The 22,806-nt window shown below is 37.2% G+C and overlaps 1 protein-coding gene across 1 annotated transcript in view; it reads left to right on the top strand.

Annotated features, from left to right (window-relative positions):
- Dh31-R (Diuretic hormone 31 Receptor) overlaps positions 1–22,806 on the top strand; it is a 460,651-nt gene that overhangs the window by 31,995 nt on the left and 405,850 nt on the right. The window contains exon 2 of the mRNA XM_067774258.1: positions 1,421–1,818. The gene's annotated coding sequence lies outside the window, so the exon portion shown is untranslated. The remainder of the gene's footprint in view (positions 1–1,420; positions 1,819–22,806) is intronic.

Raw genomic sequence — 22,806 nt, forward strand, 5'->3', positions numbered from 1 at the left:
ATGTTGCATTAATGGCCATTTTAAAGGGGTAGGTTGTTGAGAAAAGATAATGATGCCCTCTATTGAGGCTAACAGAACACAACTTTTTGAAGGGTTGGCGTAAAGGCGACATTTTCGTGTAGAAAAGAAAACACCAACTTCCAGTCTCCACAAATTAGAGAAATTTTTCGAACTAAGCCCGCGCGAGCTGGAGTTAATGCGGCTATCATCATTAAATTTCATTCACCGCTGTATAGGAATCATACTCTCCGAGCTTTTGGCGACTACCGTAGGCGTACGAAATCCGTCGTTACGTTGGCATCTCTTGGAATACAGGGTAATTTTAATCTTCATGAGAGCCTTCCTAGGGAAAAGCTCATTCTTCTCCAAGCAGCGATAAAATTACGACGAGAGGGGAAGCTGCAGGCGGCCTTCAGTTTTCGTGGCTGTGTTTACATCAGGCAAGGTAGCAACAAAGCCATGCAGCCCATAAAGATCTCATGTGAAGAGGATCTGGAGCAGTTTTGCTAGCCCTAAGCTTATATATTTGTTTGTTTTTTTGTATTCTATTTATTTTTATTTTTGTTATGTGAAGATGGCGCAAATTTTCTGTTCATATTTGTTTTTACGGTATTTGTGTTTTCAATCATTTAAAGTTGCTTTAGCCCCCACTTCCTCTCCTTTTAGTGTTTGGAAACAATAGGTATTCGAATAGCATTGAAGACAATAGCCTTGCTATGCTAAACATGAGGGTTTAATGTTGTTCATTTCAATGCGCGTAGCCTGAACATCGAAAAAATGGATATTGTTAGAGCTGTGTTCGAACCGTCGTGTGTTGACGTTATTTGCGTATCCGAAACCAGGTTTAGATCTGAAGTCAAGGACGTCCATTTTGACATAAATGACTACGTACCGTATAGGATGGATAGGAAGGATAAGAAGGGTGGTGGTGTAGCTATATATTGTAGAAAGTATCTTAGGAGTCGGTTAATATCAGGTATATCTGATAGCGGTACTGAGCATTTGTTAGTTGAAGTGTCTAGTCCATTGTCCAAATTTCTTTTATCGTGTGTTTATAATCCTCATAAATATTGTAGTGTTAAGGAATACTTTACAATGTTGTCCTCAGTCGCTGTTGATTTTACTGATATTATTATATGTGGAGATTTTAATGTAAACCTTTTATGTAGTGACGTATATAGCAGCCGCCTGTTAGACGATGTTTCCGGTGTTGGTCTTGGTGTAGTTAACATGTCTGTTCCCACAAGGTTCGGACAAAATTGCTGTCCTAGTCTTCTCGATTATTTCATTGTGTCTGATGTGTCAATTGTTCTAAAGTTTGATCAAATGTCGTTTGTTTCGGAACATGACCTAATTTTCTGTTCGTTTGACATTAAGTTTAATGACAATGATATAGCTTCTAGTCCGCCTCTTTTCCCAGATTACCGAATGCTGAACGTAAACAATCCATTAAATGACATTGCTCACATTAACTGGTCGGTTTGTTGGGGTCTAAGCTCGGTACATGAAAAATTAAGATTTTTGAACGGTATCCTGGGAAATCTCTATACGGCTCATGTTCCGGTACGTGCCTATCTGGGTAAACCATCTTGCCCTTGGTTCAACAGATCAGTTGGAACAATGATCATCAAGCGTAATAAAAGATACTCCGTTTGGAAAAGGAACCCCAATGAAACCAATTGGCGTGAATACAAGCTTGTCCGGAACGAGACCACTGCTATTATAAAGCGAGAAAAGTGTAAATATATTAGTGAAATGTTGGACACATCATTGCCGAATCATGTTTTGTGGCGTAATTTAAAACATCTTCGTGTACAGGTAAGTGACAGTTCTGATTGTTCCCTCTGCCCCGACCTCCTAAATAATGCATTTGTTTGCCGCGTCTCCCAGCCTTGTGTTAGTACTAGTACCCCCGCCTATACTTCCTCTGTCGTGCCTGTGTGCCGAATCTTTGAGTTTAAAACTGTGTCGGAATATGATGTGGCTAGATGCATTTACAATATAAAATCGAATGCAATTGGTGAGGACAACATACCAATTAAGTTCGTGAAATTGATTGCTACTTACATTTTGCCAACTCTCACCCATATTTCGAATCACAGTATCACAACTTCATGCTTCCCTGATGGGTGGAAAGTTGCCACGGTTCGACCCATCGCCAAAACTAAGTCTGCATGTTGTCCCAGTGATTTTCGGCCAATATGCATCTTGCCTGCTCTCTCAAAGGTCTTCGAGATATTGCTGTTCGAACAAATACTTGACCATATTAAAAAGTTTGCCCTCTTTTCCCCATATCAGTCAGGCTTCAGAGCTAGGCACAGTTGTTCCACGGCTATACTAAAAATTTTAGATGACATTAGGGGATCCTTCGACAAAAATCAACTGACTTTACTATGCTTACTTGACTTTTCAAAAGCGTTTGACTCGATGAATTATGACTTGCTTTGTATGAAGCTAAACAACTACTATAGTTTTAAGGATTCCGCAACGCGTCTCATGCGGAGCTATCTGACGGGTAGATCCCAGCGTGTCAAAATGGGCTCCGAAGTGTCTAGTCTAAAACCGTTACTCACTGGGGTACCGCAAGGATCTATTTTGGGGCCGCTACTATTCAGTGTTTTTGTTAACGATATTTTCTATGTATGCCAGCATGTACACATGCATGCTTATGCTGACGATATACAGCTATATCTATCCGGGAATCATGAGGACACAGGTGATATATGCTCGAGGTTGAATAGGGACCTAACATCCATTTCTGACTGGGCGACGAAAAATGAACTATGCCTAAATAGTGATAAATCGTATGTGCTGCCCATAGCTAAAAAGCGAATAGATTTTCAAAATATACCACCTGTGTACATTGCCGACAAAAGCCTAAAACTAGCACCCAAAGTAACCAATCTTGGTTTCATTATCAATACTACTTTGACTTGCAACGACCATGTGAACTCTGTTGTTAGTAAGGTGTATTATATTCTGAGGAACCTGAGAATGTCTGCAACCTTTACCCCCGCTAATATTAGGAGAAAGCTTGCCACACAATTAATTATGCCGATAATTTGCTACTCTGAGCTAGTGTACAGCAAGTTAAGTTCCCAGTCTGCACATAAAATTGATGTAGCATTCAGCCATGTCACCCGTTATGTGTTCGGATTAAGTAAGTTTGACCACATATCTGGTTGGAGATCGCGTTTGTTGGGCTGTGAAATTTCTAATTACCTGAAAGCCAGAAACTGTATTTTTCTCTATCGACTTATTAGTTATAAAGAGCCAAGCTACTTATATGATAAGTTAGTTTTCCCCAGATCTGCCCGAATCAACGATTTAATAGTGTCAACTTATAACTATTTAACTTCGGCCCGGCTATTCTTTGTCAATGCTATTCGTACATGGAACTCTATTCCAGCACCTATTCGAAGTAGTCTTAATAAAAGCAACTTTATAAATATTATTTATACTTATTTCAGTTAACGTAAATATGTATATCTGAGTGTTCGCTATCTACAATTACTAGTCAATGTGAATGAGCTTTCCCACTATGTTAATCTCAAAGTGTAATAATTTATTTATTTATTTATATATTAACTATAGATGCTAGTTTTAAATACAATTTTCCTATTATATTTTTTATTTATAAATTTGAGTTTGTTATTAAGTTTGACATAGTTCGACTTATTTTATTATTTTTATTATTATAAGAATTATTCATCTTGGTTGTACTATAAAAGATCCTAGATCTTATTGTACTAATATCTTGTCAATAAATACATACATACATACATACCATATGTAAAATATATGAAAATAAGAATTGCTTCTCGCCTAGCATAGCTTATAGCGAGCACTCTGCCGTGACCCTAACACTTTCAAAACTTATACAAAGAAATTCTATGCAGTACTTCTCGTTTGGTATGTTGATATTTAAATCTTTCTCACCTAACTCAATGAGTTCAAGGAATTCTAGGACTATTGTGGTGTTAAGCCACGCAAGGTAATTGAAAACTAAGTATCTTGGCACAAGAAATATTTTAACTCGAAGACAGAAGTAAGCAAATGCAAAAGAGATTTGATTTCGGAAGAAAGATTTTGTATAAAATTATTCCCGTAGGTGCTAGCAGAACCCCAGATGCCTGGGATCAAAACTCACACTGAATCTAGGCTCTGATATGAAGTTTAAACGTTAAGAGAAAAAATAAGCATCTATAAAAATAGCACTAACAAAATTGCCTAGTTTCATTTATGATTTACTGAGTTTTCCACTTACATAGTTCGGCAGCACCAGAGCGCAAATTTTGAACCGTTTCTTACTAAAACCTAACTGCACTATACATTTTATTTCATTGCAATCAACAACATAATGCTAGAACCAAGAGCTTTGTGACCAAAACTAGGTTAATAACGTTTGGTTGGTGAAAGACATAGACTTACCCTATGTCAAAATATAGTACCATTTTCGGTTGCATGCACATATATTTGTATGTTCAGCTTGAATTAAAGGAAAGTCTTCACTATGTTTAGTAAAATTTTATATGGAAACATCCTAAAATTTTGTATTTTATACTAATAAAATAAAACAAAACTTTGGTCCTTTTTTTCGATGAATTTTGATCCCAAATGAAAACATGGTGTGGCAACCGTGTTCGCTTTACCGAAAATGTCTCACTTGTAGATACGAGGTTGAAGAATAAACGGGACGATGTGTATATGTATATTATGCATGATAAGTTTTTACATAGGTATATTATAATTTATTCTGTGAAAGTACATAATGTAAACAAATATGTATAGCAAGAGGCAACACTTTTTTACTATTATCTTTACTTATTTGCGCTTACAATTCTTTATTTTTCAGTTTTGCCTTTTTCTAAACAACAGCTGTTGTGTGGTTATTTCGATGTAACCACCTACTTTCGTGGGTAAAAAATTATCCGGCTAATTTCGCGGGTAGAATACCAAAAGGATGTATAAGTTGCCACATGATTTCGTTACCGTGGTGAAGAATGTTGTTACCACATTAGAATCGGGGCGTAAGTGTTACATTCTTGTTGGATACATTCACACGCTTCTCACACAAATGCACCAAACTATCTATGCACATTTGCTGGAAGAAAATATAACACTGGTGAACAGTGAAACATTTTCCAGACTTTTTTTAGTCGTTTTAAGTCAATTTAAGGGTGCTGATTACGACAAAATGATTATTTCTTTCTAAAGCTCTAGTTTTAATTTTTGTATAGGCGTTAAATTATTACAAAAATGAGGACTTTTACATACTGAATTTTAATGACTTACCGCGTATCAGCACAAAATTTCCTTTTATAAGACTTTCTTGCCTGTGGGTCTTGTTCAAGATCCCGACAAAGACTCCAGCAGTAATCGGCCATCATATGCGTTCCCATCTCCCTTGGTATCGCTCTTCCATTAAAACGAATATCCTGGTGAAACCTTTAACCCTGCTCTTCACTATAATCTCCAAGATTCTTAGGAAACCGATTTAAATGGCTATGCAAATAATGAATCCTAATGCTCATGTTGTACAAGAAAACACAACAAATACTCTTCGTCAAAGCCAATAGGAACGAACAGTAATTGAAAAGTGTTGTATTTTTTGTGTATTTGTTGTTTAATTTAACGAAAGTTTAAGAACGAAAACAAAATAATGTCGATCACTTTCGCTCAGTACTTCTTAATTTTCGTTAAATGAAACAACAAATACACAAAAAATACAAAAACAAATAGCTTAAAATGAAATAACAAAGGCAAATAATAAATGAAGTATTAAAAAAATTGAGGTTTGCTTTTGTAAATTGTTGCATTTTTTGTTTTTGCAGTTTTCTACTCCTGTGGGATAAGTTTTCGGGTAGACGAAAATATCTCGAAAACTAGAGCTGTTACAAAAAGAGTAACATAATTTATGAAATCAGCACACATAATTACAATTAATGTGATAAAAATTTCCTTGGAAAATTTTGAAAAGTGGAAATTTGTTCCGCAGTGTAATTCATAATTTTGTTTATGCAATTGCATGCATTTGAGAATATACAGCCACGTGGAAAATGTGTTAACAAGTAAACAAAAAATTGTGTGTATGGCAAGTGCATACGGCGTATATAAATTGAATTTTTATTTATTTTTCAAACAATTTCAATTCCTGCTTCCTACCGATAAGTATTTTTTCCATTTTGCATTCGTAGTCATCATAGCTACATAGTTGTCAATGGAAAAGGCTGTTGTTGTCATCTTCGCTAAATAGTGAAAATTTATGAGTTTGTTTTTATGCAGTTTTGCTCAGTGATACAAACAAGTAGAGAAAAATCCCTAAATGTTTGCTCTAGGATTAGGAATTGGCAATGAAGATAGCAAAATGCGGAAGCTGGGTTGTTTACGAATACAATTTTACAAGTGCTAAGCGCGATATTCATATCATAAGAAAAACATCAAACAAAAGAAAAATAACACCTATAACACCTGAAATAGAATTGCAAATTTAATTTAAAAAACCCTCACTTAGAGTCACTTTTATCCGTGGTACTTAACCGACTGTGTTCTCACAGGGTCGTTGCTCAAGAAATAATGAGACGCACATATATATCTTGGTGAAACCAGGGTTCCCCTGTGCTGGTTTGCTAAAAAATCTCTAAAAAAAGGTAGAAGAAAGCATGTCAGTTTTCTATAGTGGTGAACACACATAATAAAAACGCGAGCATCTTAGCTTTTTTCTGTAATTGCGAACGTTTTAACTTTTTTTGTTTTTTGATGTATATTTTTTTTTTCATATATATCGGTTCAATTAAAACAAGAAAGAAAAGCCTTTAATTCTTAATTGCGAAATTGTTCATTGCATTAAATTGCTTTTTACGCTTCTGACTCAGCAAAGATAGTTTTAACCATTTTTATCTGGGACATTAATTAGGTTTGAAACGCTGTGTTGCCAGGCAAAGCAGAATGAAAATAACAGTAGGAGAAAAAATTATATGGCCAACTTAAGATATTTATACAATCAAAGCTAACTAATATATACATTAGAGTGACACTTGGTACTGATTGCGGAAAAGCAAAGATGTAAAGTTTTAAGTTTCAAATCAGTTTAATCTTTTCCAATTCTGATAATCGCACTTAATTGGTCATTACTTTGCTAACAAATTGAATTTTCACTAAAGGTGTGCAACTAATTGTTGACATAAAGTTTTGATCAATCTCATTTCAAACCAATCGATTAATTCAATCAAAATCAAGCTTGACCAACCAACAAATTTTTCGTTAATCAAAAAATAAATTAATTGAGTAATCACCATTTTTATTAATCACAGTTTGAATAAAGTAATTAATTACATTTCGTGAATCTTCCGTAGTTTCACTGAAAGAAATGGTGCTAGTAAAATCAACAAATCGGTTCTGTTGTTCTTTACTTAACGGAGATTCGGTGAAATTGATCAAATTATGGTTAATTCGTCCGAGTTCTTTGTCAAGCGAACAAATTAGTTTAGTGATTTCAACAGAAGAGAAATTGTTGCTCTTAAGTAAACCAAATTCAGTAAAATTTGCAGATTCCTAATCAATCTAACTAATTTTTTTGTTAACACAACTGATCTCACTGGTCATTTCAACAGCGATCAACAGTCAATACATGAGCAAATTTCAAAGAGAATTTTACGCTCCCTGGCTCTCTACTTTGTACTTATGTATGCTGTGTACTATATGTATGCACATATTTACGTATGTAATTATATGGCGGCCACCGTGGTGTGATGGTAGCGTGCTCCGCCTACCACACCGAAGACCCTGGGTTCACACCCCGGGCAAAGCAACATAAATATTTTAGAAATAAGGTTTTTCAATTAAAAGAAAATTTTTCTAAGCGGAGTCGCCCCTCGGCACTGTTCGGCAAGCACTCCGACTGTATTTCTGCCATAAAAAGGTCTCAGTGAAAACTCATCTGCCTTGCAAATGCCGCAACATAGGTACTTTCGTACAAAGCTGTCGCAACAACTTTTTTTGTTCATTTGACTACTAAAACGGTCAATTACGAATAAACGATTTGTGCGCAGTTGATTCAACATCTTGTTGCGATGGATAAAAATTTACAGAAATTTTAAGAGTTGAATTGACCCGTATTTCGGTTGATTTTACCAGTATTTTTCTTTCAGTGTTAAAGGCCTGACAAACTTTTCATATCCAAATAAAATAGCTGATCCAACCAAATAAATGTAATTTGTCTATGGTGGCATACCGTAATTCCCTAGCCATAACCATACCATAGCCAATCAATTGGATACATTTTTTTCGCCGTATACATAACCTATAAATATTTGAGCTGGTGAATTTAGTAACTTTTTGAATACTTCATTTTTTGTGTTGGATACGTTTTGATTAAGTGACTGATTAATTGTGCAATTTGTTATTAAGTTGTGCAATTTTTTTCTTTTTTAAGCAATTATTTTTTAGGTTAAGACATTAATAACCGTTTAAACGGTTATGGTCATCCAAAAAGGTGCGCCAGTTGCTTCTTCCATGGATTTACTGACGCCAATTGGTCACACTAAGGCAATAACATTTTTTTTCTACCTGTTCCTTCTATTTAAACCACCATATGAGCTACCTAATCTCTCTCCTATTCTCGCCTCATACTATTGCTAGAATCAAGCTCCATAAATGTTTCACACATTTTAAGGTCTACTCTAATATAAAATAACACATTGACGTACGTACCTTCCTTCATGGCGTTGAGAATTTTAATGAGCGAGCAATCCTTTGTATGGAATTCAGATGAATTATAAAGTAATGACAATTTCTTTACATGAGAAACAGTCACGCAGAATTGCATTTAAGTTTTATTAAACATAGGTTGCTATTGAGAAAGTTATGTTACATCTGAAATGGCTATTCTGAAGAAAATTATATTAAGAGGAGTTTCTTGGTATTTCGACTTATCTTTGCCGCTTTTAACACTTATTTGTTGAATAAAATAGGAGCAATAGTGTGTCCACTTAGTAAGCTTTATTCATCACTACCCAATAGTAATATAAATCCGCATTTTATTTAACGTAACCTTACATATCTTGTGCCGTACCGTATTTTATAAGTGATATCTCCAACCGAACTTACATTGTTCGCGTAATACATTCTCCAATCTTCTGTCGTCCAGTTTTCTCACATTGTTTGTTGGCTTTACTCTTTCATACATATGCTTCTATAGCTTTAGTTGTCGGTGTAGTTGCAGCAGGATTTTTTTATTAGTGAAAGGACTAGCTAGTGATGTGCGATAATAGATAGCATTCACTACATTATCTCTCTTTAATCCATAGCTATAAATAGCCTCAGAGAGTTCCAGTCATTGCCTGCTTAATTTTCTGAATTTCATTCATGGTCTTTCCATCAGAAATTTTATTTTGTACTGTTCCCTATCATCAAATGGATATCATCTATTTCATTCATTTGGTATTTGGTCGGCATGCCATGACAAGAGTCGTTATTATTTCGTGTTTTTTAGTTTTCCGAATATTGATGCGGGAACGTAAGTAAATGTACATATATTTGAAAACCTAATCTTGATACATAAACTCAGCGAGATGCTCCTTCGCAGCTATGCTCGTCAGTGCTAAGCACCGGTATTTCTTTCCCACCGCAAAACAAGTTACGTAGCTCTCACTTGATCTCCCCCTCTTCAGACCACTGTAGTAAAGTCGTTTTAATGGTGTAGTGTAGTTGTTGGAGTCATTTCTAGCGATAAGGATACTCCCCGAAGGCCTTGGGGAGTGTTATCGATGTTGGTGGTTCTTTGCCGGATATAGATCCGGTAAGTTCCGGTAACAAAGCACCATTAAAGTACTAGCCCAACGATATCGGGAACGATTTGGTATGACCACAACATCCCGTCCTCCGGCCCCTAGATCCATAAGGAGCTTGGGGTGGCCAGAGCCTCGGCTGTTAATGAAACAGGATTCGCCACGCGTAGGTGAGGTTGACGCTTGGGTTGGAGAAGCTATATATTGCGCTGGCAACCCCTTGAAAGGGTTGCGCTACACAACCCCTTCAATCAATTTGATATTTTAGTCGTCTTTTACGACAGGCATACCTGCCGCTGGTATATTCTAAGCCCCCTAACCCGCTGGGGTGGTGTAGCGTAGTCGTAGTATTTGGTATTGGCATGCTGCATGTGGGAATACAGAATGTAAGCATAACCGTAGTGAGTACACTGCAGCGTGACGTGGGAACAATATCCGTGGTAGAGTTGATATGAGCTAAATCAGACAGAAAATCAATGAATGGAAATTAATGAGGACAGAAAAAAATCGATGATATATATGTATAAGAGAGACAGTGAAGCGACAAAAAAAGAAGCAATGCAAAGACAATGGAACAGAAGAGGTGGACGAAAAAGAATAGCGAAATACCAATGTTGATAATAATAATGATGCAAGGCAAGGAAAGTAGAGGAAAGGAAAACAGGAAAGGTAGGGGAGAAGAGAAGAAAGATTAGAAATAAAAATCTAGGCCGAAACCGAAACCCGGCGGCGTGTTACAATTTGTTAACGAAGTGTTGAGGGTTTTTAATCGATGAGTTACCGTTTTATTATAAAAGTGCTATCGATGAGGTATAGACGGGTTATTGATTTGTTAGCGAAGTTTTATACATTTGCTTTCGCTAACAAAGGCTATAAATGGGCTACTGATATTTGGTCGACGAGTTATCCGTTTGCTATCTGAAAGAAATCGATTTATTATCGATTATTTATCGGAAAATTATCGTAAAAAAATGTAACCAAAGCGGTATCTAAAAGTTACCGTTTTGATATCAAAAACTGTTGATATCTTATAGATAACTGTCGATAAAAAAATTATCGAGTTGTTATCGAAGTGTTACCAATTTGTTATCAACGCGCTATCGAAAAGTTATCCATATGCTATCGAAAATTTATCGAAATAATATCGATTCATTAAAAAGTTATCGAATGGTATTTCCAACAGTTTGCTATCGGTGTGTTATCAGTTTGTTATCGACGACTTATAGATTCACGATAAAATTGATGGCACGTTGTAACACGGCTACAACAAGCCAAAAACAAGCAAAACAGAAGGGAATGACTCGGCAATAACAAACCGTTAACAAATAGAGTAATATTTGTTAACAAAAATAGGCCTATGCACTGTGGCTGATCCATACGAATCGATTCATATAACTTTTATATGATTTTACGTATGCTAAGCATGCGAAATAGCCTGTCAATTGATTGTATGGAAATTTTGTTAGCGTATTAATATATAGATTGTAGGTAATATACGGCCTATGCAATACGGCCGCTATGATGCCGGTTGCCTATTTCAAGCAAATGAGAAAAAATATACAAATTAGTTTTTTTTACAAATCGCTTGAAAATCTCAATTGAAAATCTCAACAATTGTTGATTTAACTTAAGTTGTTATGCCGCTATTTTTCAGCCAGCTTATTTTTTCAAATAGGTAATTTTTCCAAACGCAAAATATATTACAGAGTTTAACAGCCTTAAAAATCAGAATTCAGCGGGGTTACATATGTTGGTTTGTGTCTTAGAGCACTTAGATAATTGGTCCTACAGATGGCGCGCTTTTGTGCGCGAAAGTAAATTTCGATATTTGGAGAGATTGTTCGTATTTACAAAAAACTTTTTCTATTAATTATAAATAAATAGAGTAATATTTGTTAACAACAAGTAAGGAAGGCTAAGTTCGGGTGTAACCGAACGTTACATACTCAGTTGAGAGCTATGGAGACAAAATAAGGGAAAATCACCATGTAGGAAAATGAACCTAGGGTAACCCTGGAAGGTGTTGTTTGTACGATATGGGTATCAAATGAAAGGTGTTAATGAATATTTTAAAAGGGCGTGGGCCTTAGTTCTATAGGTGGACGTCTTTTCGAGATATCGCCATAAAGGTGGACCAGGGGTGACTCTAGAATTTGTTTGTACGATATGGGTATGAAAAGAAAGGTGTTAATGAGTTTTTTAAAAGGGCGTTGGCCTCAGTTCTACAGGTGGACGCCTTTTTTTTGTACGATATGGGTATCAAATGAAAGGTGTTAATGAGTATTTTAAAAGGGGGTGGGCCTTAGTTCTATAGGTGGACGCCTTTTCGAGATATCGCCATAAAGGTGGACCAAGGGTCACACTAGAATTTGTTTGTACGATATGGGTATCAAATGAAAGGTGTTAATGAGTATTTTAAAAGGAGGGGGTGGGCCTTTGTTCTATAGGTGGACGCCTTTTCGAGATATCGCCATAAAGGTGGACCAGGGGTCACACTAGAATTTGTTTGTACGATATGGGTATCAAATGAAAGGTGTTAATGAGTATTTTAAAAGGGAGTGGGCCTTAGCTCTATAGGTGGACGCCTTTTCGGGATATCATTATGAAGGTGGACCAGTGGTGACTCTAGAATGCGTTTGTACAATATGGGTGTCAAGTGAAAGTTGTTAGTGAGTGTTTTAAAAGGAAGTGGGCCTTAGTTCTATGGGTGGACGCCTTTTCGAGATATTGCCATAAAGGTGGACCAGGGGTGACTCTAGAATTTGGTTGAACAATATGGGTGTCAAATCACAAAAGGGAGTGGACCTTAGTTCTATGGGTGGACGCCTTTTCGAGATATTGCCATAAAGGTGGACCAGGGGTGACTCTAGAATTTGCTTGAACGATATGGGTATCAACTGAAAGATGTTAATGAGTATTTTAAAAGGGAGTGGGCCTTAGTTCTATGGGTGGACGCCTTTTCGAGATATCGCCATAAAGGTGGACCAGGGGTGACTCTAGAATTTGTTTGTACGATATGGGTATCAAATGAAAGGTGTTAATGAGTATTTTAAAAGGGAGTGGGCCTTAGCTCTATATGCGGACGCCTTTTCCGGATATCGTTATAAAGGTGGACCAGTGGTGACTCTAGAATGCGTTTGTACAATATGGGTGTCAAATGAAAGTTGTTAATGAGTGTTTTAAAAGGGATTGGGCCCTAGTTCTATGGGTGGACGCCTTTTCAAGATATTTCCATAAAGGTGGACCAGGGGTGACTCTAGAATTTGTTTGAACGATATGGGTATCAAATGAAAGGTGTTAATGAGTATTTTAAAAGGGAGTGGGCCTTAGTTCTATGGGTGAACGCCTTTTCGAGATATCGCCATAAAGGTGGACCAGGGGTGACTCTAGAATTTGTTTGTACGATATGGGTATCAAATGAAAGGTGTTAATGAGTATTTTAAAAGGGAGTGGGCCTTAGTTTTATAGGTGGACGCCTTTTCGAGATATCGCCATAAAGGTGGACCAGGGATGACTCTAGAATGCGTTTATACAATATGGGTATCAAACGAAAGGTGTTAATGAGTATTTTAAAAGGGAGTGGGCCTTAGTTCCATGGGTGGACGGCTTTTCGAAATATCGATATAAAGGTGGACCAGGGGTGACTCTAGAATTTGTTTGTACGATATGGGTATCAAACGAAAGGTGTTAATGAGTATTTTAAAAGGGAGTGGGCCTTAGTTCCATGGGTGGACGGCTTTTCGAAATATCGATATAAAGGTGGACCAGGGGTGACTCTAGAATTTGTTTGTACGATATGGGTACCAAATGAAAGGTGTTAATGAGTATTTTAAAAGGGAGTGGGCCTTAGCTCTATATGCGGACGCCTTTTCCGGATATCGTTATAAAGGTGGACCAGTGGTGACTCTAGAATGCGTTTGTACAATATGGGTGTCAAATGAAAGTTGTTAATGAGTGTTTTAAAAGGGATTGGGCCCTAGTTCTATGGGTGGACGCCTTTTCAAGATATTTCCATAAAGGTGGACCAGGGGTGACTCTAGAATTTGTTTGAACGATATGGGTATCAAATGAAAGGTGTTAATGAGTATTTTAAAAGGGAGTGGGCCTTAGTTCTATGGGTGGACGCCTTTTCGAGATATCGCCATAAAGGTGGACCAGGGGTGACTCTAGAATTTGTTTGTACGATATGGTTATCAAATGAAAGGTGTTAATGAGTATTTTAAAAGGGAGTGGGCCTTAGTTTTATAGGTGGACGCCTTTTCGAGATATCGCCATAAAGGTGGACCAGGGATGACTCTAGAATGCGTTTATACAATATGGGTATCAAACGAAAGGTGTTAATGAGTATTTTAAAAGGGAGTGGGCCTTAGCTCTATAGGCGGACGCCTTTTCCGGATATCGTTATGAAGGTGGACCAGGGGTGACTCTAGAATGCGTTTGTACAATATGGGTGTCAAATGAAAGTTGTTAATGAGTATTTTAAAAGGGAGTGGGCCTTAGTTCTATAGGTGGACGCCTTTTCGGGATATCGTTATAACGGTGGACCAGGGTTAACTCTAGAATGCGTTTGTACATTATGAGTATCAAACGAAAGGTGATAATGAGTAGTTTAAAAGGGAGTGGGCCTTAGTTCTATAGGTGGACGCCTTTTCGATATATCGCCATAAAGGTGGACCAGGGGTGACTCTGTAATGTGTTTGTACAATATGGGTGTCAAATTAAAGGTATTAATTAGAATTTTAAAAGGGAGTTGTGGTAGTTGTATATGTGAAGGCGTTTTCGAGATTTCGACCAAAATGTGGACCAGGGTGAACCAGAACATCATCTGTCGGGTACCGCTAATTTATTTATATATGTAATACCACGAACATTTTTTTCATTTTTCGTAATTTTCGAAATCGAAAAAGTGGGCGTGGTCATAGTCGGATTTCGGCCATTTTTTATACGAATACAAAGTGTGTTCAGAGAATTATGCGAACTGAGTTTAGTAAAGATATATCGATTTTTGCTCAAGTTATCGTGTTAACGGACGGACGGCCAGACGGACGGACGGACATGGCTCAATCAAATTTTTTTTCGATACTGATGATTTTGATATATGGAAGTCTATATCTATCTCGATTCCTTTATACCTGTACAACCAACCGTTATCCAATCAAAGTTAATATACTATGTGAGCTCTGCTCAACTGAGTGTAAAAATAGGCCGTGCACTGCGGCTGATCCATACGAATCCACTCATATAACTTTTATATGATTTTACGTATGCTAAGTATGCGAAACAGCCTGCCAATTGATTGTATGGAAATTTTGTTAGCGTATTAATATATAGATTCCTGGGTGAGCTCTTGTTAACTAAAAATCATTTTTTTTTTTTTTTTTTTTTTGTTCTAAACTTGTATGTTTACGCATCGTGCTTCTTTAGAGCTACCCTCGTAAAGTTATTCCCACAAATAGCATTAAATGCATCGCAACATGTATTGTCTTTTAAATTGAGCGATTTCAATAAAAGGCAATTGCCTTGATCAAAAGAAAAAACTACCGCAAAGCGAAATCAGCAAAAAAAAAGCAGTACAAACACGGCAAAAGAATATTTGTTATTAGAAAGCTAGTCAAAGGAATGCACTGTAACGAGCAACATTCTTGTAAAAAGTTTCCTGCCGTCACAGCTGCAGTATCCTCTTCTAGCTACTCGTTGCGATCTCAAAAGTTCAATGGCGATTAGGAGCATCAAACAGCAGCTGCTAAGCACATCTTGTGTACGCATTTTTGCCGACAACATACCATTGAAAGAGATTTGATGGAGCATTTTTTAATAATAAACGAAAGCCAATCAAAATGCAATAAAAGAAAAAATTAATAAATAAAGTGCACTATTATCGTTAAAATGCATTTTAAGTATAAATAATAAAACACCTCACTCAAACTCTCAACCATGAAACGATTTTTCATATAAGTCTGCGAGGTTGATATTATATTGTTGTAGTATTTTAAATAGACCTTATACCTGTTGTAAATATTATATATCTAGCTTTACTTGATAGTGACATTTGCGGCGGTGGTCGTCACGCCATACTTGGCACATGTATCACTTGTTAATTTAATTTTAATCATGCGTGCTAAATACGGTTAATAAGTTATAGTTTCGAATCTTCTGTGAGTCCCATTGGGCCAGCTGTTAAACATCTCGTCTGCTACTTGATCTGCTGTTTATTGCATATATGTACATACATAAATATGTAACAACAATCAACACTTAACCTATCCAATGGCCCACTTGGTAGATGATTTTTATGTCTAGCCAGGCATATAGCAATGCATGTGAGAAGGTGCCAAATGCTGCAAGTCCAGCCCACTTCTAGTCTAGTATACTTAATATGGGCGCGTACCTTGGTGGCAGTTTTTATCGGCAGCTGTAGATTGAATTACAAATGTGTCGACAGCTTATTTGATGTCGATGTGTTAATTCGAATACACATTTTTTTATAACGACACTCAGAAGTGGCTGAGAGATTATGTCTTAAGCAGTTTGTAAACATAGTTCGTGGCTAAATTTGAAAAGGAAAATTTTCAGAAATAAGTTTTTCAACACGCTAGAGAGAGAGTGGGTGGATAATATAACGGGCGCCCGTACAAGAATTATTATTTTGCCGATTACACACTGGCCTGAGTACTGGCTGACTATCAACAAGATACTCGATCAATGTGTACTCCCTCCAGAACTTTTTTACTAAGCATTCTATCTCAAGTCAAAATGTATTGAAGCTATGTTCAGAGACAAGTTTGGAGACAAGTTTTTTTCATTAGGCGTTTTGAAAAGAAATTCTGAGGAAATATTTTTTGTGATAGGGTGTTTTCGAAACTATAGCTGATGTAGGGCGATATTCTACCCAGTATTCGATATAGTATTATAGCAAGAAAAGTCGCAGTAAGTGCAGAGAGGGCGTATATGCTAATATTGGATGACTTGGTGTAATTTACTCAAGTAACGAAGCAGCGATCATGGCGATTAACTCTCCATCATTTCGTCTAAGGCCCTCAGCAGCTGGAAGACGACGCTTCAAGACGCAACAATTTTCACAAACGCAGCTCATGCATGGGTCGCATTCACGGAACACTGGCCGCTCGACCTGCATGCCTAAAGGAAGGGGACAGCATTTGTTGGATCTACCACGACAAAGAAAGCATACCTATGTGAATGCTCAGCCCTAGCTAATAGTAGGTTTATAAGTATAGGCAATTATATAGCCGAAACTACAGGAAGTAGTTAAATGATCTGTAAAAATACCAAAAGGTTCATTTTTTTTTTTTTTTTTTAAATGGACGTTGTGGCAGCGCGCTGCCCTCAAGTGGCCCAATGAAACCAGGCTAATCCTGTTCACGCGATCGATATATATATATATAATAACTTTTTTTTTTTTTTTTTTTTTTGCTGAGTCTTTGATGGGCAGCGGTTTGTCAAGCGTCACGATCTGAGACTGCTCAGCTACAGAAGAAATTTCATCAGCCAAGCGTAATACTTAAAGAGAACAGAAGCAAACGTATTATACATTAATTTAGAGAGGTGAGAACAATCTTTTTTTATAGAAAAAAGGGAGTCCGAGCTATCAAATGTGTTTGAGTGAGAGTTATAATCTTGGCATAAACGCCGAAAAGGTTCATTTTGTTCGAAATTCGTTCTACATTGTTTCAGCAGAAGAGGTTTGAAGTGTCTCGATGTCCGAGAGGGAACGCAAAAGTTCACTTCATTCAGAAGGAATGGGCTCGAAATTGATCCATTTAAAAGTTTTGTCATAAATATTACACCAAGCATTTCCCTTCGACTAGCAAGAGTTGGAAGATTGATAAGGTTTAATCGATTAGTATAAGGTGGAAGATTAGTTAAAGAGTCCCATTGGAAATTTCTTAAGGCAAATAGTAAAAATTGTTTTTGTATTGATTCGAGACTGTCTGCATGGACTTGATAACGCGGATTCCAAATTATCGAGCCGTATTCTAATATTGGCCTAACTAATGTTGTAAAAAGTGCTTTAGTTATGTAAGGGTCGTTAAATTATTTTGACCACCGTTTAACAAATGCAAAAACACCTTTGCCTTTATTCACTGTAGCATTAATATGAAGATTGAAACTAAGTTTGGAATCCATCATGACTCCCAAGTCAATAAAATTATTTACAGTTTCTAGACTATAGTTGTTAATTGTATATGAAGCTGGTGACGAAACTCTCCGAGAAAACACATGAATTTACATTTTTTGAGATTGAGCGGCATATAATTTACATTGCACCAGGTAACCAAGTGATTTAAATCCATTTGAAGCAAGGAATGTTCCTCAACCGAGGCACATGATTTGAAAAGTTTTACATCGTTTGCGTACATCAAGATTTTTGAGTATTTAATTGTACCAGATATATCGTTTATGAACAACAAGAACAGAATCGGACCAAGATGGCTGACCTGAGGAACACCAGAAGAAACATTGATGACCCCAGAAAGTGTATTTTTAAAGATTACTTTTTGCGTACGATAACCAAGATACGAAGAAATCCAACATATAAGACGGGGTTGAAAACCGAGTTGACTGAGCTTATGAATAAGTAATGGGTGTGATACTTTGTCGAAAGCTTTACTGAAATCGGTGTAAATTCATCAGTGTGAAGGCCTTTTCTAAATCCATTAGAAACGTGGCTGGTAAATTCTAGTAAATTGGTGATAGGTGATTTGCCCTTGCAGAATCCATGCTGCGAGCTTGCAATTATGGGGGAAATAGAGAATGTTAGGTGGTAGGTAACAATAGCCTCAAATAACTTTGGGATAGCGGATAACTTTGCTATGCCCCGGTAGTTTTCTATTGAAGACCTGCTTCTATTTTTATGAAGCGGAATAAGAAAAGATTCCTTCCATATTGTTGGGAAAACGCCATAAATTAAAGATAAATTAAATAAATCTGTTAGCGGCTGATAGATGTTTGCAGCACATTTTTTAAGAAAGTGTGTCGGGATCCTGTCGGGGCCGTATGAATATGATACTTTTAAAGTTTTTTTTTTTTTTGCATTTCAAGCACGACCAACGCACACCCTTGTTATCGTTGATCGCATCACACACCCTTGCTGTCAAACTAGCGCACTTCATATGAGCAAGCTCATCACAAAGCCAGCACGACACGAAACGCTCGGTATCACCTTTCAATTGGCAGTTAACAAAATTGCAAGATATTATAAGTTAAAGTAAAATTGATTAATCAGACGGAGGCAGTGAAAATAGTTTGGAGATCACAGTAAAAAAATCACTGTTTGAGCAGTTTGAACATCACTGTATGAGCAGTTTAAGATCGCTATTAACTGACGCTTAACAACACACAATGCAAACAGCTGTGTCAGTGAAAAGAAAATGAAGTAAATGTCCACGAGCAAATAACAATTGAAAACTGAAAATATATAAATGCCAATCAAATGCAACAACAAATATGCAAAGTGACTCGGCAAATATGTATGTATGTATAGATATACACACTTTATCAATTATTTTTAAGATACAATTTATTTTAGTAAAGAAAAGCAGAACTTTAAAATTGCCAATGCAGTACACGACGTGTTTACACTTATTTTTAGCACAATAATTATTTAAACAAACAAATTTAATGATTTAAGACAAAATAAGGCACAGTAGAAATCAAAACACAACTTCACAGCTTGACGTTCGCACTTTTGTCCGCACCAATTGGTTCAAACCAAACACCGTGCCCTACCTGGAATCGGGCCTTGGGTATTCGGGCAGCACAGCACTCCACAAACCAACATAGCACGAACAAAACATTGTACAGGTTTACAAGTAGTATATGTGTGAGAAGGAAAGAATTCCTTTCTCTTTCTAACACACTGCTGTTTGACCCTTCGGTCAGTGTCAAACTAGCGTGGAACCCAGTGGAGCCTGCGTGGAACATGAGTTTGACACTGAACGAAGTGTCAAAATTATGGTGGTTACTGTGGTCGCAAGCGATGCAGGGAAACAAAAAAAAGGAGCGGAATATCAGTATTGTGCTCCGCCTACTACACCGAAGATCCTGGGTTCACGCCCCGGGCAAAGCAACATCAAAATCTTAGAAACTAGTTTTTTCAATTAGAAGAAAAAGCGGGGTCACCCCTCGGCAGTGTTTGGCAAGCACTCCGAGTGTATTTCTGCCATGAAAAGCTCTCAGTGAAAACTCATCTGCCTTGCAGGTGCCGTTCGGAGTCGGCATAAAACAAGTAGGTCCCGTCCCGCCAATTTTTAGGAAAAATTAAAAGGAGCACGACGCAAATTGGAAAGGAAGCTCGGCCTCAATTCTCCTCGGAGGTTATCGCACCTTTCAAATATTTATTTATTTTTTTTATGGTTTAAATAAATTATATATTTTTTCTTTAATTAAAATTTTTTATGCCCACAATACGTACCGACGGCTGTTCTCCCAATGTTGGTACTTCCATAAACAATGATGAACATGTGTGGCTGCCGCGTTTACCCTCCTACTCGTCATTTCTACAGTTGGAGAGGCCTTGTCTCCAATCCGTAGGTTTGCCGTTACTATAATCTTGACAGCTTCTGATCACACGGTTGAGGAGGTCTTCTCTCCCATCCGTCGCCTGATTTACTCTTATATTACCTATATTCAGGTATTTTCTTATTTTGTCATTCTGATGCCGCTAATTGTACGGAGGCCTTACATCCAATGCGTGCTCCGCTCTATCCACTCCACCTTTGCAGTTTGAGATAGAAATCTACCTCGCCGTGCTTTCTCGATATCCATATATTAATATCTGAGATACATCGGTGTGTCGAGCGTCCCTTTCTTGAGGCATTCGACTTGAGCTGCCAGTTCTGCACGCTTTACTCTCGTGCTATATAACGTGAGTTTAGAACCTGATAAATCCTCGCTGCTTCATTTGCTAATATGTCTATAGGACACATTCCTGCGATGATTAGTGCTGCGTCGTCAGAGACAGTTTTAAAGGCGCTACAGACGCGTAGCGCGCACAGGCGGTAGGTTGACTTTACCTCGCGGAAGAATGATTTATCTCCGTGGCCTGGTGCCAAATAGGAGTCCCGTAAAGCATTTGGCTTTTTACAACGCCAGCAAGAAGTAGCTTTGATTCTCTTGCATCTATCATTATCCCATATAATGCTGCCACGGTTGAAGTATTTTGCTCTTTATCTGCGGTTATTGATGCAGTTTCTGTGCTCTTATTGAAATTTCTTAACTTTTGTTCTTTTGTTGTAATTTCCCTTGTGATTCCATGAAAACACGTTTTCTGTTTTTTTAACTTTTTTGCAACAGAGTCAAATATTTACTGTTTCCCCACTGGTTTAGTCCTTACAATTTCGTCTTTGCTTTAACCCAACTAAGCTGGAACAAAAGAGAAAAAGAATAAAAAAATTTTGACAATACATTTGGTAAACTGAGTCATGGAATTTCTTTTTATGACATTGTTGCATGTTGCTGATTAAGTGATTGGGAAAAGAATGAGCAATAGGTGTATGCATGTATACAACCATATATACTGTGTGTTGTGCTAATGCAACTAGAAATAATGCACACAAGTCATGAAATAAAGTAATTTGAGGAAACATTCTTTCTTACTATCACAGTGATTGACTTTTTGTAATTAGCAGAAGCTTCTAAATGTATTAATTACTTAATTAAGGATTTTGTATATGAGATTAAGTCCCTTAGATACATTCATCAATTCCCAAAAAATTGTTCTCATACCATGATTTGCCACTGCCTTGTCACTAAGAGACTTTTCCTACCACATTTCCTAGATCAATAAAGAGCTTGTCAAAAATCTGAAGTTGTGAATACTAGCGGGGTCAATACTTGCCAATCTGTCTACTCTATTACATATTTGTTCCACAACTCACTCAGAATGGCTTGGTCAAAACTAAAAACTTCATTGATGCATATGAGTATTGTGAACTTTTTACTTGCTCGCTGTTTTGATCTAGGTTTGCGATATACATATGTGTCAAAGTGCTTTGAGATTCAATCAGGCTATACGTTATTCCTCCATTCTCGTATCTATATCTACGATACTCAATAGACAAATGAAAATCCACCGAAGACACCGAAGCAATCTGAGCCTGAAAACCATTCCTTATGATAAGAGCCATGGCTCCTGGGTCAGCACCGCGTTTAACAAGCTCTTTTCAGAGATTATAAAGTATTCGCTCCACCCCACCTTACTGTGTTAAAGGTTTATTTGTTTGCATTATCTACTTACTTCTGCTGCCCAACAGCCTGGGCTTCCTTTCCACCTAGGTCGTTTCTATTACTTTGTGTTTGCAACTTCTTTTCCTTTGCCGCAGATAGATTTCACTTGTGCTCAGAATATATCTCCATGGCTCGTAAACAAAATATCATCTTCTGAGGATGCAGTGCTTACCCGGAGGCCCGTTATGATACCACCATTTCTAGGACATGATAAATGTTACAAAGTCCTTGATATCTTACCTCAAGACCTGGGGCTGTATTCAATAAGTGTGACTTTTGAAATGTACATTTTTCTTTCACACAAATAATATAAAGAAAAAGTGTACGTTTTAAAACCACTGTTACTGAATCTGCTCCCTTATGTGGAGCTACCATGCAGCGCTTCTGACACCACTTAACGCTGAGCAGTTGTAAATTAAATTATCCACCGCTTTCTCTTCTTCGTCATGTTTAGAACATTTAGAGCATCGACTATTACCTGTCCCTAGCCTTTCTGCGTGCCTACCAGAAAGGCAGTGTCCAATTATTACTCGTACAAGTGTGGAAATTTAGTCATTTACTAGGGCGTAAAAGTTCGCAATACAGTTTCTATCAATGTCCCCTTATATCGGGACCCATACATCGTTCTTTTGACTCATCTCCTGACTAGATCTGCGAAATCTTAACATTAGTTCAGAATTGAATGAGTTAGATCCAAGAATTTTGATTAAGAATTTAAGAAACTTTCTCTCCTCAAATCTCCACCTTTCCGATTAAGATTGCTTTGATCAAT

This window comes from Eurosta solidaginis, chromosome 3, assembly GCF_040869045.1.
Source record: "Eurosta solidaginis isolate ZX-2024a chromosome 3, ASM4086904v1, whole genome shotgun sequence".
Taxonomy (NCBI): domain Eukaryota; kingdom Metazoa; phylum Arthropoda; class Insecta; order Diptera; family Tephritidae; genus Eurosta; species Eurosta solidaginis.